Source organism: Heterodontus francisci, chromosome 16, assembly GCF_036365525.1.
Source record: "Heterodontus francisci isolate sHetFra1 chromosome 16, sHetFra1.hap1, whole genome shotgun sequence".
Classification (NCBI taxonomy): Eukaryota; Metazoa; Chordata; class Chondrichthyes; order Heterodontiformes; family Heterodontidae; genus Heterodontus; species Heterodontus francisci.
The window spans coordinates 4,810,919-4,825,292 of record NC_090386.1 but is presented as its reverse complement, the minus strand read 5'-3'; positions in this window follow the sequence as shown (position 1 = coordinate 4,825,292).

Sequence of the window (14,374 nt, the reverse complement as noted above, 5' to 3'; positions counted from 1 at the left end):
AGTGACAGAGAGTGTCAGAGAGTGATAGAGAGATTCAGAGAGTGTCAGAGATTGATAGAGAGTGTCAGAGAGTGATAATGAGTGTCTGAGAGTGTCTGAGAGTGTCAGAGAGTGATAGAGAGTGAAAGAGACTGTCAGAGAGTGTCAGAGAGTGTCAGAGAGAGATAGAGAGTGTCAGAGAGTGGCAGAGAGTGTCAGAGAGAGTCAGAGAGTGTCAGAGAGTGATAGTGAGTGATAGAGAGTTTCTGAGATTGTCAGAGAGTGATAGTGAGTGATAGAGAGTGATAGAGAGTGATAGAGAGTGTCAGAGAGTGTCAGAGAGTGATAGAGAGTGTCAGAGAGTGTCAGAGAGTGATAGTGAGTGTCTGAGAGTGTCTGAGATTGTCAGAGATTGATAGAGAGTGATAGAGACAGTCAGAGAGTGTCAGAGAGTGTCAGAGAGAGATAGAGTGTGTCAGAGAGTGTCAGAGAGTGATAGTGAGTTTCAGAGAGTGTCAGAGAGTGATAGTGAGTGTCTGAGAGTGTCAGATAGTGTCAGAGAGTCATAGAGAGTGTTAGAGAGTGTCAGAGAGTTTCAGAGAGTGTCAGACAGTGTCAGAGAGTAATAGTGAGTGTCTGAGAGTGTCAGAGAGTGTCAGAGAGTGATAGAGAGTGTTAGAGAGTGTCAGAGATTGTCAGAGCGTGATTGAGAGTGTTAGAGAGTGATAGAGAGTGTCAGAGAGTGTTAGAGAGTGATAGAGAGTGATAGAGAGTGTCAGAGAGTGATAGAGAGTGATAGAGAGTGACAGAGAGTGTCAGAGAGTGTCAGAGAGTGATCGTGAGTGTCTGAGAGTGTCAGATAGTGTCAGAGAGTCATAGAGAGTCATAGAGAGTGTTAGAGAGTGTCAGAGAGTGTCAGAGAGTGATAGAGAGTGTCAGAGAGTGTCAGAGAGTGATAGTGAGTGTCAGAGAGTGATAGAGAATGTCAGAGAGTGATAGAGAGTGATAGAGAGTGACAGAGAGTGTCAGAGAGTGATAGAGAGTGATAGAGAGTGACAGAGAGTGTCAGAGAGTGTCAGAGAGTGATCGTGAGTGTCTGAGAGTGCCAGATAGTGTCAGAGAGTCATAGAGAGTCATAGAGAGTGTTAGAGAGTGTCAGAGAGTAATAGTGAGTGTCTGAGAGTGTCAGAGAGTGTCAGAGAGTGATAGTGAGTGTGTGAGAGTGTCTGAGAGTGTCAGAGTGTGATAGAGAGTGATAGAGATTGTCAGAGAGTGATAGTGATTTTCAGAGAGTATCAGAGAACGATAGTGAGTGTCTGAGAGTGTCAAAGAGTGATGGAGAGTGTCAGAGAGTGTCAGAGAGTGTCAGAGCGTGTCAGAGAGTGTCAGAGAGTGTCAGAGAGTGATAGTGAGTGTCTGAGAGTGTCTGAGAGTGTCTGAGATTGTCAGAGAGTAATAGTGAGTGTCAGAGAGTGTCAGAGAGTGTCAGAGAGAGATAGAGAGTGTCAGAGAGTGATAGTGAGTGTCAGAGAGTGTCAGAGAGTGTCAGAGAGTGTCAGAGAGAGATAGAGAGTGTCAGAGTTTGATAGTGAGTGTCAGAGAGTGTCAGAGAGCGATAGAGAGTGATAAAGAGTGTCAGAGAGTGTCAGAGAGTGATAGAGAGTGTCTGAGAGTGATAGTGTCAGAGTGTGTCAGAGGGAGATAGAGAGTGTCAGAGTTTGATAGTGAGTGTCAGAGAGTGTCAGAGAGCGACAGAGAGTGATAAAGAGTGTCAGAGAGTGTCAGAGAGTGATAGAGAGTGTCAGAGAGTGATAGTGAGTGTCAGAGAGTGATAGAGAGTGTCAGAGAGTGATAGTGAGTGTCAGAGAGTGTGAGTGAGTGTCAGAGAGTGATAGTGAGTGTCTGAGAGTGTCAGAGAGTGTCAGAGAGTGATAGAGAGTGTCAGGGAGTGGTAGAGAGTGTCAGAGAGTGATAGAGAGTGTCAGGGAGAGATAGTGAGTGTCTGAGAGTGTCAGAGAGTGATAGTGCGTGCCTGAGAGTGTCTGAGTGTATCAGAGTGTGTCGGAGAGTGATAGAGAGTGTCAGAGAGTGATAGTGAGTGTCAGAGAGTGTCAGTGAGTGTCAGAGAGAGTCAGAGAGTGTCAGAGAGTGTCAGAGAGTGTCCGAGAGTGATCGAGAGTGTCCGAGAGTGATAGAGAGTTTCAGAGAGTGATAGTGAGTGTCCGAGAGTGATAGAGAGTGTCAGAGAGTGATAGTGAGTGTCAGAGAGTGATAGTGAGTGTCAGAGAGTGTCAGAGAGTGATAGTGAGTGTCAGAGAGTGTCAGAGAGTGATAGAGATTGTCAGAGAGTGTCAGAGAGTGTCCGAGAGTGATAGAGAGTGTCCGAGAGTGATAGAGAGTGTCAGAGAGTGATAGTGAGTGTCCGAGAGTGATAGAGAGTGTCAGAGAGTGATAGTGAGTGTCAGAGAGTGATAGTGAGTGTCAGAGAGTGTCAGAGAGTGTCTGAGAGTGTCTGAGAGTGTCTGAGAGTGTCAGAGAGTGATAGAGAGTGTCAGAGAGTGATAGAGATTGTCAGAGAGTGATAGAGATTGTCAGAGAGTGATAGTGAGTGTCTGAGAGTGTAAGAGAGTGTCAGAGAGCGATAGAGAGTGATATAGAGAGTCAGAGAGTGTCAGAGAGAGATAGAGATTATCAGAGAGTGACAGTGAGTGTCTGAGAGTGTCAGAGTGTGTCAGAGTGTGTCAGAGAGTGTCAGAGAGTGATAGAGAGTGTCATAGAGTTTCAGAGATATATAGAGAGTGTCCGAGAGTGATAGAGAGAGTCAGAGAGTGATAGAGAGTGTCAGAGAGTGATAGTGACTGTCTGAGAGTGTCAGAGAGCGACAGAGAGTGATAGAGATTGTCAGAGAGTGTCAGAGAGAGATAGTGAGTGTCTGAGGGTGTCTGAGAGTGTCAGAGTGTGTCAGAGAGTGACAGAGAGTGTCAGAGGGTGTCAGAGAGTGTCAGAGAGTGTCAGAGAGTGTCAGAGAGTTATAGGGAGTGTCAGACAGTGTCAGAGAGCGATAGAGAGTGATACAGAGAGTCAGAGAGTGTCAGAGAGAGATAGAGAGCGACACAGAGTGATAGAGAGTTTCAGCGAGTGATAGTGAGTGTCAGAGAGAGATAGAGAGTGTCAGAGAGTGTCAGAGAGTGATAATGAGTGTCAGAGAGTGTCAGAGAGAGATAGAGAGTGTCAGAGAGTGATAGTGAGTGATAGAGAGAGTCAGAGAGTGTCAGAGAGAGATGGAGATTGTCAGAGAGTGATAGAGATTGTCAGAGAGTGTCAGAGAGTGTCTGAGTGTGTCTGAGAGTGTCAGAGTGTGTCAGAGAGTGATAGTGAGTGATAGAGAGTTATAGAGAGTGTCAGAGGGTGTCAGAGAGTGTCAGAGAGTTATAGAGAGTGTCAGAGAGTGCCAGAGAGTGTCAGAGAGTGATAGAGAGTGATAGAGAGTGTCAGAGAGTGATAGTGAGTGTCAGAGAGTATCAAATAGCGATAGTGAGTGTCTGAGAGTGTCTGAGATTGTCAGAGAGTGTCAGTGAGTGTCAGAGAGTGATAGAGAGTGTCAGAGAGTGATAGAGAGTGTCAGAGAGTGTCAGAGAGTGATAGACAGTGTCGGAGAGTGATAGAGAGTTTCAGAGAGTGATAGTGACTGTCAGAGAGTATCAGATCGTGATAGTGATTGTCTGAGAGTGTCTGAGATTGTCAGAGATTGTCAGAGAGTGTCAGAGAGAGTCAGAGAGAGTCAAAGAGAGTCAGAGAGAGTCAGAGAGTGATAGACAGTGTCAGAGAGTGATAGTGCGTGTCTGAGAGTGTCTGAGATTGTCAGAGAGTGTCAGAGAGTGTCAGAGAGTGTCAGAGAGTGTCAGAGAGTGATAGACAGTGTCAGAGAGTGATAGTGCGTGTCTGAGAGTGTCAGATAGTGATAGTGAGTGCCTGAGATTGTCTGAGAGTGTCAGATGTGTCAGAGAGTGATAGAGAGTGTCAGGGAGAGATAGTGAGTGTCTGAGAGTATCAGAGAGTGATAGTGAGTGCCTGAGAGTGTCTGAGAGTATCAGAGTGTGTCGGAGAGTGATAGAGAGTGTCAGAGAGTGATAGTGAGTGTCAGAGTGTGTCAGTGAGTGTCAGAGAGAGTCAGAGAGTGTCAGAGAGTGTCAGAGAGTGTCAGAGAGTGTCCGAGAGTGATAGAGAGTGTCCGAGAGTGATAGAGAGTGTCAGAGAGTGATAGTGAGTGTCCGAGAGTGATAGAGAGTGTCAGAGAGTGATAGTGAGTGTCAGAGAGTGATAGTGAGTGTCAGAGAGTGTCAGTGAGTGTCAGAGAGAGTCAGAGAGTGTCAGAGAAAGTCAGAGAGTGTCAGAGAGTGTCCGAGAATGATTGAGAGTGTCAGAGGGTGACAGTGAGTGTCTGAGAGTGTCAGAGAGTGTCAGAGAGTGATAGTGAGTGTCAGAGAGTGTCAGTGAGTATCAGAGTGTGTCAGAGAGTGATAGAGAGTGTCAGAGTGTGTGAGAGAGTGATAGAGAGTGTCAGAGAGTGATAGAGAGTGTCAGAGAGTGTTTGTGAGTGTCAGAGTGTGTCAGAGAGTGATGGAGAGTGTTAGAGAAAGTCAGAGAGTGTCACAGAGGGTCAGAGAGTGATAGACAGTGTCAGAGTGTGAGAGTGAGTGTCTGAGAGTGTCAGTGTTTCAGAGAGTCATAGAGAGTGTCAGAGAGTGATATAGAGTGTCAGAGAGTGATAGTGACTGTCAGAGAGTGATTGTGAGTGTCAGAGAGTGATAGTGAGTGTCTGAGAGTGTCAGAGAGTGTCAGAGAGTGATAGAGAGTGTCAGAGAGTGGTAGAGAGGGTCAGAGAGTGAAAGAGAGTGTCAGAGAGAGTCAGAGAGTGATAGACAGTGTCAGAGTGTGATAGTGTGTGTCTGAGAGTGTCAGAGTGTGATAGAGAGTGTCAGAGAGTGATAGTGAGTGTCAGAGAGTGATAGTGAGCGTCAGAGAGTGATAGTGAGTGTCAGAGAGTGTCAGAGAGTGATAGAGAGTGTCAGAGAGTGTCAGAGAGTGTCAGAGGGAGATAGAGAGTGTCAGAGTTTGATAGTGAGTGTCAGAGAGTGTCAGAGAGCGATAGAGAGTGATAAAGAGTGTCAGAGAGTGTCAGAGAGTGATAGAGAGTGTCAGAGAGCGTCAGAGTGTGTCAGAGAGTGATAGACAGTGTCAGAGAGTGATAGAGAGTTTCAGAGAGTGATAGTGAGTGTCAGAGAGTATCAGATAGTGATAGTGAGTGTCTGAGAGTGTCTGAGAGTGTCAGAGAGTGATAGTGAGTGTCAGAGAGTGTCAGAGAGTGTTAGTGAGTATCAGAATGTGTCAGAGAGTGATAGAGAGTGTCAGTGAGTGATAGAGAGTGTCAGAGAGTGATAGAGAGTGTCAGAGGGGGACAGTGAGTGTCTGAGAGTGACAGAGAGTGTCAGAGTGTGTCAGAGAGTGATAGAGAGTGTCAGAGAGTGATAGGGAGTGTCAGAGAGTGATAGTGAGTGTCAGAGAGTATCAGATAGCGATAGTGAGTGTCTGAGATTGTCAGAGTGTGTCAGAGAGTCATAGAGAGTGTCAGAGAGTGATGGAGAGTGTCAGAGAGTGATAGTGACTGTCAGAGAGTGATTGTGAGTGTCAAGAGTGATAGTGAGTGTCAGAGAGTGTCAGAGAGTGATAGAGAGTGTCAGAGAGTGTCAGAGAGTGTCAGAGAGTGTCAGAGAGTTACAGAGAGTGTCAGAGAGAGATAGAGAGTGTCAGAGAGTGATAGTGAGTGTCTGAGAGCATCAGAGAGTGTCAGAGAGCTATAGAGAGTGATACAGAGTGTCAGAGAGTGTCAGAGAGAGATAGAGAGTGCCAGAGAGTGATAGAGATTGTCAGCGAGTGATCGTGCGTGTCAGAGAGTGATAGTGAGTGCCTGAGAGTGTCTGAGAGTGTCAGAGTGTGTCAGAGAGTGATAGAGAGTGTCAGAGTGTGATGGAGAGTGTCAGAGAGTGATAGTGAGTGTCAGAGAGTGATAGTGAGTGTCTGAGAGTGTCAGAGAGTGATAGAGAGTGTCAGAGAGTGGCAGAGAGTGTCAGAGAGTGAAAGAGAGTGTCAGGGAGAGATAGTGAGTGTCTGAGAGTGTCAGAGAGTGATAGTGAGTGCCTGAAAGTGTCTGAGAGTGTCAGAGAGTGTCAGAGAGTGATAGAGAGTGTCAGAGAGTGGTAGAGAGTGTCAGAGAGTGAAAGAGAGTGTCAGAGAGAGTCAGAGAGTGATAGACAGTGTCAGAGTGTGATAGTGTGTGTCTGAGAGTGTCAGAGTGTGTCAGAGAGTGATATAGAGTGTCAGAGAGTGATAGAGAGTGTCAGAGAGTGATAGTGAGTGTCAGAGAGTGATAGTGAGTGTCAGAGATTTATAGTGAGTGTCTGAGAGTGTCAGAGAGTGTCAGAGAGAGATAGAGAGTGTCAGAGAGTGATAGTGAGTGTCAGAGAGTGTCAGAGAGTGATAGATAGTGTCAGAGAGTGTCAGAGAGTGTCAGAGGGAGATAGAGAGTGTCAGAGTTTGATAGTGAGTGTCAGAGAGTGTCAGAGAGCGATAGAGAGTGATAAAGAGTGTCAGAGAGTGTCAGAGAGTGATCGAGAGTGTCAGAGAGCGTCAGAGTGTGTCAGAGAGTGATAGACAGTGTCAGAGAGTGATAGAGAGTTTCAGAGAGTGATAGTGAGTGTCAGAGAGTATCAGATAGTGATAGTGAGTGTCTGAGAGTGTCAGAGAGTGTCAGAGAGTGATAGTGAGTGTCAGAGAGTGTCAGAGAGTGTTAGTGAGTATCAGAGTGTGTCAGAGAGTGATAGAGAGTGTCAGAGAGTGTCAGTGAGTGATAGAGAGTGTCAGAGAGTGATAGAGAGTGTCAGAGGGTGACAGTGAGTGTCTGAGAGTGTCAGAGAGTGATAGAGAGTGACAGAGAGTGTCAGAGAGTGTCAGAGAGTGTCAGAGTGTGCCAGAGAGTGTCAGAGAGTGATAGAGTGTGATGGAGAGTGTCAGAGAGTGATAGTGAGTGTCTGAGTGTGTCTGAGAGTGTCTGAGATTGTCAGAGAGTAATAGTGAGTGTCAGAGAGTGTCAGAGAGTGTCAGAGAGTGTCAGAGAGAGATAGAGAGTGTCAGAGAGTGATAGTGAGTGTCAGAGAGTGTCAGAGAGTGATAGAGAGTGTCAGAGTGTCAGAGAGTGTCAGAGAGTGTCAGAGAGTGTCAGAGGGAGATAGAGAGTGTCAGAGAGTGACAGTGAGTGTCAGAGAGTGTCAGAGAGCGATAGAGAGTGATAAAGAGTGTCGGAGAGTGTCAGAGAGCGTCAGAGTGTGTCAGAGAGTGATAGACAGTGTCAGAGAGTGATAGAGAGTTTCAGAGAGTGATAGTGAGTGTCAGAGAGTATCAGATAGTGATAGTGAGTGTCTGAGAGTGTCTGAGATTGTCAGAGAGTGTCGGAGAGTGTCAGAGAGTGTCAGTGAAAGTCAGAGAGAGTCAGAGAGTGATAGACAGTGTCAGAGTGTGATAGTGTGTGTCTGAGAGTGTCAGAGTGTGTCAGAGAGTGATATAGAGTGTCAGAGAGTGATAGAGAGTGTCAGAGAGTGATAGTGAGTGTCTGAGAGTGTCAGAGAGTGTCAGAGAGTGATAGAGAGTGTCAGAGAGTGGTAGAGAGTGTCAGAGAGTGAAAAAGAGTGTCAGAGAGAGTCAGAGAGAGTCGGAGAGAGTCAGAGAGTGATAGACAGTGTCAGAGTGTGATAGTGTGTGTCTGAGAGTGTCAGAGTGTGTCAAAGAGTGATATAGAGTGTCAGAGAGTGATAGAGAGTGTCAGAGAGTGATAGAGAGAGTCAGAGAGTGATAGAGTGTGATAGAGAGTGTCAGAGAGTGATAGTGAGTGTCTGAGAGTGTCTGAGAGTGTCTGAGATTGTCAGAGAGTAATAGTGAGTGTCAGAGAGTGTCAGAGAGTGTCAGAGAGAGATAGAGAGTGTCAGAGAGTGATAGTGAGTGTCAGAGAGTGTCAGAGAGTGTCAGAGAGTGTCAGAGAGAGATAGAGAGTGTCAGAGTTTGATAGTGAGTGTCAGAGAGTGTCAGAGAGCGATAGAGAGTGATAAAGAGTGTCAGAGAGTGTCAGAGAGTGATAGAGAGTGTCTGAGAGTGATAGTGTCAGAGTGTGTCAGAGGGAGATAGAGAGTGTCAGAGTTTGATAGTGAGTGTCAGAGAGTGTCAGAGAGCGACAGAGAGTGATAAAGAGTGTCAGAGAGTGTCAGAGAGTGATAGAGAGTGTCAGAGAGTGATAGTGAGTGTCAGAGAGTGATAGAGAGTGTCAGAGAGTGATAGTGAGTGTCAGAGAGTGTGAGTGAGTGTCAGAGAGTGATAGTGAGTGTCTGAGAGTGTCAGAGAGTGTCAGAGAGTGATAGAGAGTGTCAGGGAGTGGTAGAGAGTGTCAGAGAGTGATAGAGAGTGTCAGGGAGAGATAGTGAGTGTCTGAGAGTGTCAGAGAGTGATAGTGCGTGCCTGAGAGTGTCTGAGTGTATCAGAGTGTGTCGGAGAGTGATAGAGAGTGTCAGAGAGTGATAGTGAGTGTCAGAGAGTGTCAGTGAGTGTCAGAGAGAGTCAGAGAGTGTCAGAGAGTGTCAGAGAGTGTCCGAGAGTGATCGAGAGTGTCCGAGAGTGATAGAGAGTTTCAGAGAGTGATAGTGAGTGTCCGAGAGTGATAGAGAGTGTCAGAGAGTGATAGTGAGTGTCAGAGAGTGATAGTGAGTGTCAGAGAGTGTCAGAGAGTGATAGTGAGTGTCAGAGAGTGTCAGAGAGTGATAGAGATTGTCAGAGAGTGTCAGAGAGTGTCCGAGAGTGATAGAGAGTGTCCGAGAGTGATAGAGAGTGTCAGAGAGTGATAGTGAGTGTCCGAGAGTGATAGAGAGTGTCAGAGAGTGATAGTGAGTGTCAGAGAGTGATAGTGAGTGTCAGAGAGTGTCAGAGAGTGTCTGAGAGTGTCAGAGAGTGATAGAGAGTGTCAGAGAGTGATAGAGATTGTCAGAGAGTGATAGAGATTGTCAGAGAGTGATAGTGAGTGTCTGAGAGTGTAAGAGAGTGTCAGAGAGCGATAGAGAGTGATATAGAGAGTCAGAGAGTGTCAGAGAGAGATAGAGATTGTCAGAGAGTGACAGTGAGTGTCTGAGAGTGTCAGAGTGTGTCAGAGTGTGTCAGAGAGTGTCAGAGAGTGATAGAGAGTGTCATAGAGTTTCAGAGATATATAGAGAGTGTCAGAGAGTGATAGAGAGAGTCAGAGAGTGATAGAGAGTGTCAGAGAGTGATAGTGACTGTCTGAGAGTGTCAGAGAGCGACAGAGAGTGATAGAGATTGTCAGAGAGTGTCAGAGAGAGATAGTGAGTGTCTGAGGGTGTCTGAGAGTGTCAGAGTGTGTCAGAGAGTGACAGAGAGTGTCAGAGGGTGTCAGAGAGTGTCAGAGAGTGTCAGAGAGTGTCAGAGAGTTATAGGGAGTGTCAGACAGTGTCAGAGAGCGATAGAGAGTGATACAGAGAGTCAGAGAGTGTCAGAGAGAGATAGAGAGCGACACAGAGTGATAGAGAGTTTCAGCGAGTGATAGTGAGTGTCAGAGAGAGATAGAGAGTGTCAGAGAGTGTCAGAGAGTGATAATGAGTGTCAGAGAGTGTCAGAGAGAGATAGAGAGTGTCAGAGAGTGATAGTGAGTGATAGAGAGAGTCAGAGAGTGTCAGAGAGAGATGGAGATTGTCAGAGAGTGATAGAGATTGTCAGAGAGTGTCAGAGAGTGTCTGAGTGTGTCTGAGAGTGTCAGAGTGTGTCAGAGAGTGATAGTGAGTGATAGAGAGTTATAGAGAGTGTCAGAGGGTGTCAGAGAGTGTCAGAGAGTTATAGAGAGTGTCAGAGAGTGCCAGAGAGTGTCAGAGAGTGATAGAGAGTGATAGAGAGTGTCAGAGAGTGATAGTGAGTGTCAGAGAGTATCAAATAGCGATAGTGAGTGTCTGAGAGTGTCTGAGATTGTCAGAGAGTGTCAGTGAGTGTCAGAGAGTGATAGAGAGTGTCAGAGAGTGATAGAGAGTGTCAGAGAGTGTCAGAGAGTGATAGACAGTGTCGGAGAGTGATAGAGAGTTTCAGAGAGTGATAGTGACTGTCAGAGACTATCAGATCGTGATAGTGATTGTCTGAGAGTGTCTGAGATTGTCAGAGATTGTCAGAGAGTGTCAGAGAGAGTCAGAGAGAGTCAAAGAGAGTCAGAGAGAGTCAGAGAGTGATAGACAGTGTCAGAGAATGATAGTGCGTGTCTGAGAGTGTCTGAGATTGTCAGAGAGTGTCAGAGAGTGTCAGAGAGTGTCAGAGAGTGTCAGAGAGTGATAGACAGTGTCAGAGAGTGATAGTGCGTGTCTGAGAGTGTCAGATAGTGATAGTGAGTGCCTGAGATTGTCTGAGAGTGTCAGATGTGTCAGAGAGTGATAGAGAGTGTCAGGGAGAGATAGTGAGTGTCTGAGAGTATCAGAGAGTGATAGTGAGTGCCTGAGAGTGTCTGAGAGTATCAGAGTGTGTCGGAGAGTGATAGAGAGTGTCAGAGAGTGATAGTGAGTGTCAGAGAGTGTCAGTGAGTGTCAGAGAGAGTCAGAGAGTGTCAGAGAGTGTCAGAGAGTGTCAGAGAGTGTCCGAGAGTGATAGAGAGAGTCCGAGAGTGATAGAGAGTGTCAGAGAGTGATAGTGAGTGTCCGAGAGTGATAGAGAGTGTCAGAGAGTGATAGTGAGTGTCAGAGAGTGATAGTGAGTGTCAGAGAGTGTCAGTGAGTGTCAGAGAGAGTCAGAGAGTGTCAGAGAAAGTCAGAGAGTGTCAGAGAGTGTCCGAGAATGATTGAGAGTGTCAGAGGGTGACAGTGAGTGTCTGAGAGTGTCAGAGAGTGTCAGAGAGTGATAGTGAGTGTCAGAGAGTGTCAGTGAGTATCAGAGTGTGTCAGAGAGTGATAGAGAGTGTCAGAGTGTGTGAGAGAGTGATAGAGAGTGTCAGAGAGTGATAGAGAGTGTCAGAGAGTGTTTGTGAGTGTCAGAGTGTGTCAGAGAGTGATGGAGAGTGTTAGAGAAAGTCAGAGAGTGTCAGAGAGGGTCAGAGAGTGTTAGTGAGTGTCAGAGATTGACAGAGAGTGACAGAGAGTGATAGAGAATGATAGAGAGTGATAGAGAGTGTCAGAGAGTGTCAGAGAGTGTCAGAGAGTGTCAGAGAGTGACAGAGATTGTCAGAGAGTGATAGAGAGTGTCAGAGAGTGTCAGAGAGTGTCAGAGAGTGTCAGAGAGTGTCAGAGAATGATAGAGATTGTCAGAGAGTGATAGTGAGTGTCTGAGAGTGTCAGAGAGTGTCCGAGAGTGTCAGAGAGTGAAAGAGGGTGATAGAGAGTGTCAGAGAGTGATAGAGAGTGACAGAGAGTGTCAGAGAGTGTCAGAGTGTGTCAGACAGTGTCAGAGAGTGATAGTGAGTGTCAGAGAGTGTCAGAGAGTGACAGAGAGTAATTGAAAGTGTCAGAAAGTGTCAGAGAGTGATAGAGAGTGTCAGAGAGTGATAGAGTTTGATAGAGAGTATCAGAGATTGATAGAGTGTGATAGAGAGTATCAGAGAGTGTCAGAGATTGTCAGACAGTGTCAGAGAGTGATAGTGAGTGTCAGAGAGTGTCAGAGAGTGTCAGAGACTGTCAGAGAGTGATGGACAGTGTCAGACAGTGTCAGAGAGTGATAGAGAGTGTCAGAGGGTGACAGTGAGTGTCTGAGTGTGTCAGAGAGTGTCAGAGAGTGTTTGTGAGTGTCAGAGTGTGTCAGAGAGTGATAGAGTTTTAGAGAAAGTCAGAGAGTGTCAGAGAGGGTCAGAGAGTGTTAGTGAGTGTCAGAGATTGACAGAGAGTGACAGAGAGTGATAGAGAATGATAGAGAGTGATAGAGAGTGTCAGAGAGTGTCAGAGAGCGACAGAGATTGTCAGACAGTGCCAGAGAGTGATGGAGAGTGATGGAGAGTGATGGAGAGTGATAGAGAGTGTCAGACAGTGTCAGAGAGCGATAGAGTGTGTCAGAGAGTGATAGAGAGTGGCAGAGAGTGATAGTGAGTCTCTGAGAGTGTCTGAGAGTGTCAGAGAGAGTCAGAGATTGATAGAGAGTGCCAGAGTGTGTCAGAGAGTGTCAGAAAGTGACAGAGTGTGTCAGAGTGTGATAATGACTGTCAGAGAGTGATAGTGAGTGTCTGAGAGTGTCAGAGAGTCTCAGAGAGTGATAGAGAGTGTCAGAGTGTGATAGTGAGTGTCAGAGTATGTGAGTGAGTGTCAGAGAGTGATAGTGAGTGTCTGAGAGTGTCAGAGAGTGATAGAGAGTATCAGAGAGTGGTAGAGATTGTCAGAGAGTGATAGCGAGTGTCAGGGAGAGATAGTGAGTGTCTGAGAGTGTCAGAGAGTGATAGTGAGTGTCTGAGAGTGTCAGAGAGTGTCCGTGAGTGTCAGAGAGTGATAGAGGGTGATCGAGGGTGATAGAGAGTGTCAGAGAGTGATAGAGAGTGTCAGAGGGTGACTGTGAGTGTCTGAGAGTGCCAGAGAGTGTCAGAGAGTGATAGTGAGTGTCAGAGAGTGTTAGTGAGTATCAGAGTGTGTCAGAGAGTGATAGAGAGTGTCAGAGAGTGTCAGTGAGTGTCAGAGAGTGTCAGAGAGTTTTAGAGAGTGTCAGAGAGTGATAGAGAGTGTCAGAGGGTGACAGTGAGTGTCTGAGTGTGTCAGAGAGTGTCAGAGAGTGTCAGAGAGTGATAGTGAGTGTCTGAGAGTGTCAGAGAGTGTCCGTGAGTGTCAGAGATAGATCGAGGGTGATAGAGGGTGATAGAGAGTGTCAGAGAGTGATAGAGTGTGACAGAGAGTGTCAGAGAGTGTCAGAGTGTGTCAGACAGTGTCAGAGAGTGATAGTGAGTGTCAGAGAGTGTCAGATAGTGATAGTGAGTGTCTGAGAGTGTCAGAGAGTGATAGTGAGTGTCAGAGACTGATAGTGAGTGCCTGAGAGTGCCAGAGAGTGTCAGAGAGTGATAGTGAGTGTCAGAGAGAGTCAGAGAGTGTTAGTGAGTATCAGAGTGTGTCAGAGAGTGATAGAGAGTGTCAGAGAGTGTCAGAGAGTTTTAGAGAGTGTCAGAGAGTGATAGAGAGTGTCAGAGGGTGACAGTGAGTGCCTGAGTGTGTCAGAGAGTGTCAGAGAGTGATAGAGATTGTCAGAGAGTGATAGTGAGTGTCTGAGGGTGTCAGAGAGTGTCCGTGAGTGTCAGAGAGTGATAGTGAGTGTCAGAGTGTCAGAGAGTGTTAGTGAGTATCAGAGTGTGTCAGAGAGTGATAGAGAGTGATAGAGAGTGATAGAGAGTGTCAGAGAGTGTCAGAGAGTGTCAGAGAGTGTCAGAGAGTTTTAGAGAGTGTCAGAGAGTGATAGAGAGTGTCAGAGGGTGACAGTGAGTGTCTGAGTGTGTCAGAGAGTGTCAGAGAGTGATAGTGAGTGTCTGAGAGTGTCAGAGAGTGTCCGTGAGTGTCAGAGAGTGATAGTGGGTTGTAGAGGGTGATACAGAGCGTCAGAGAGTGATAGAGTGTGACAGAGAGTGTCAGAGAGTGTCAGAGTGTGTCAGACAGTGTCAGAGAGTGATAGTGAGTGTCAGAGAGTGTCAGATAGTGATGGTGAGTGTCTGAGAGTGTCAGAGTGATAGAGAGTGTCAGAGAGTGACAGAGAGTAATAGAAAGTGTCAGAAAGTGTCAGAGAGTGATAGAGCGTGTCAGAGAGTGATAGAGTTTGATAGAGAGTATCAGAGATTGATAGATTGTGATTGAGAGTATCAGAGAGTGTCAGAGATTGTCAGACAGTGTCAGAGAGTGATAGTGAGTGTCAGAGACTGTCAGAGAGTGATGGACAGTGTCAGAAAGGGTCAGAGAGTGATAGAGAGTGTCAGAGAGTGATAGTGAGTCTCTGAGATTGTCAGAGAGTGTCAGAGAGTATCAGAGAGTGATAGTGAGTGTCTGAGAGTGTCAGAGAGTGATAGAGACTGTCAGAGAGTGATAGTGAGTGTCTGAGAATGTCAGAGAGTGTCAGAGAGTGATAGAGATTGATAGAGAGTGTCAGACAGTGTCAGAGAGTGATAGAGTGTGTCAGAGAGTGTCAGAGAGTGATAGAGAGTGGCAGAGAGTGATAGTGAGTCTGAGAGTGTCTGAGAATGTCAGAGAGTGTCAGAGAGTGGTAGACAGCGCCAGAGTGTGTCAGAGAGTGTCAGAAAGTGATAGAGTCTGTCAGAGTGTGATAATGACTGTCAGAGAGTGATAGTGAGTGTCTGAGAGTGTCA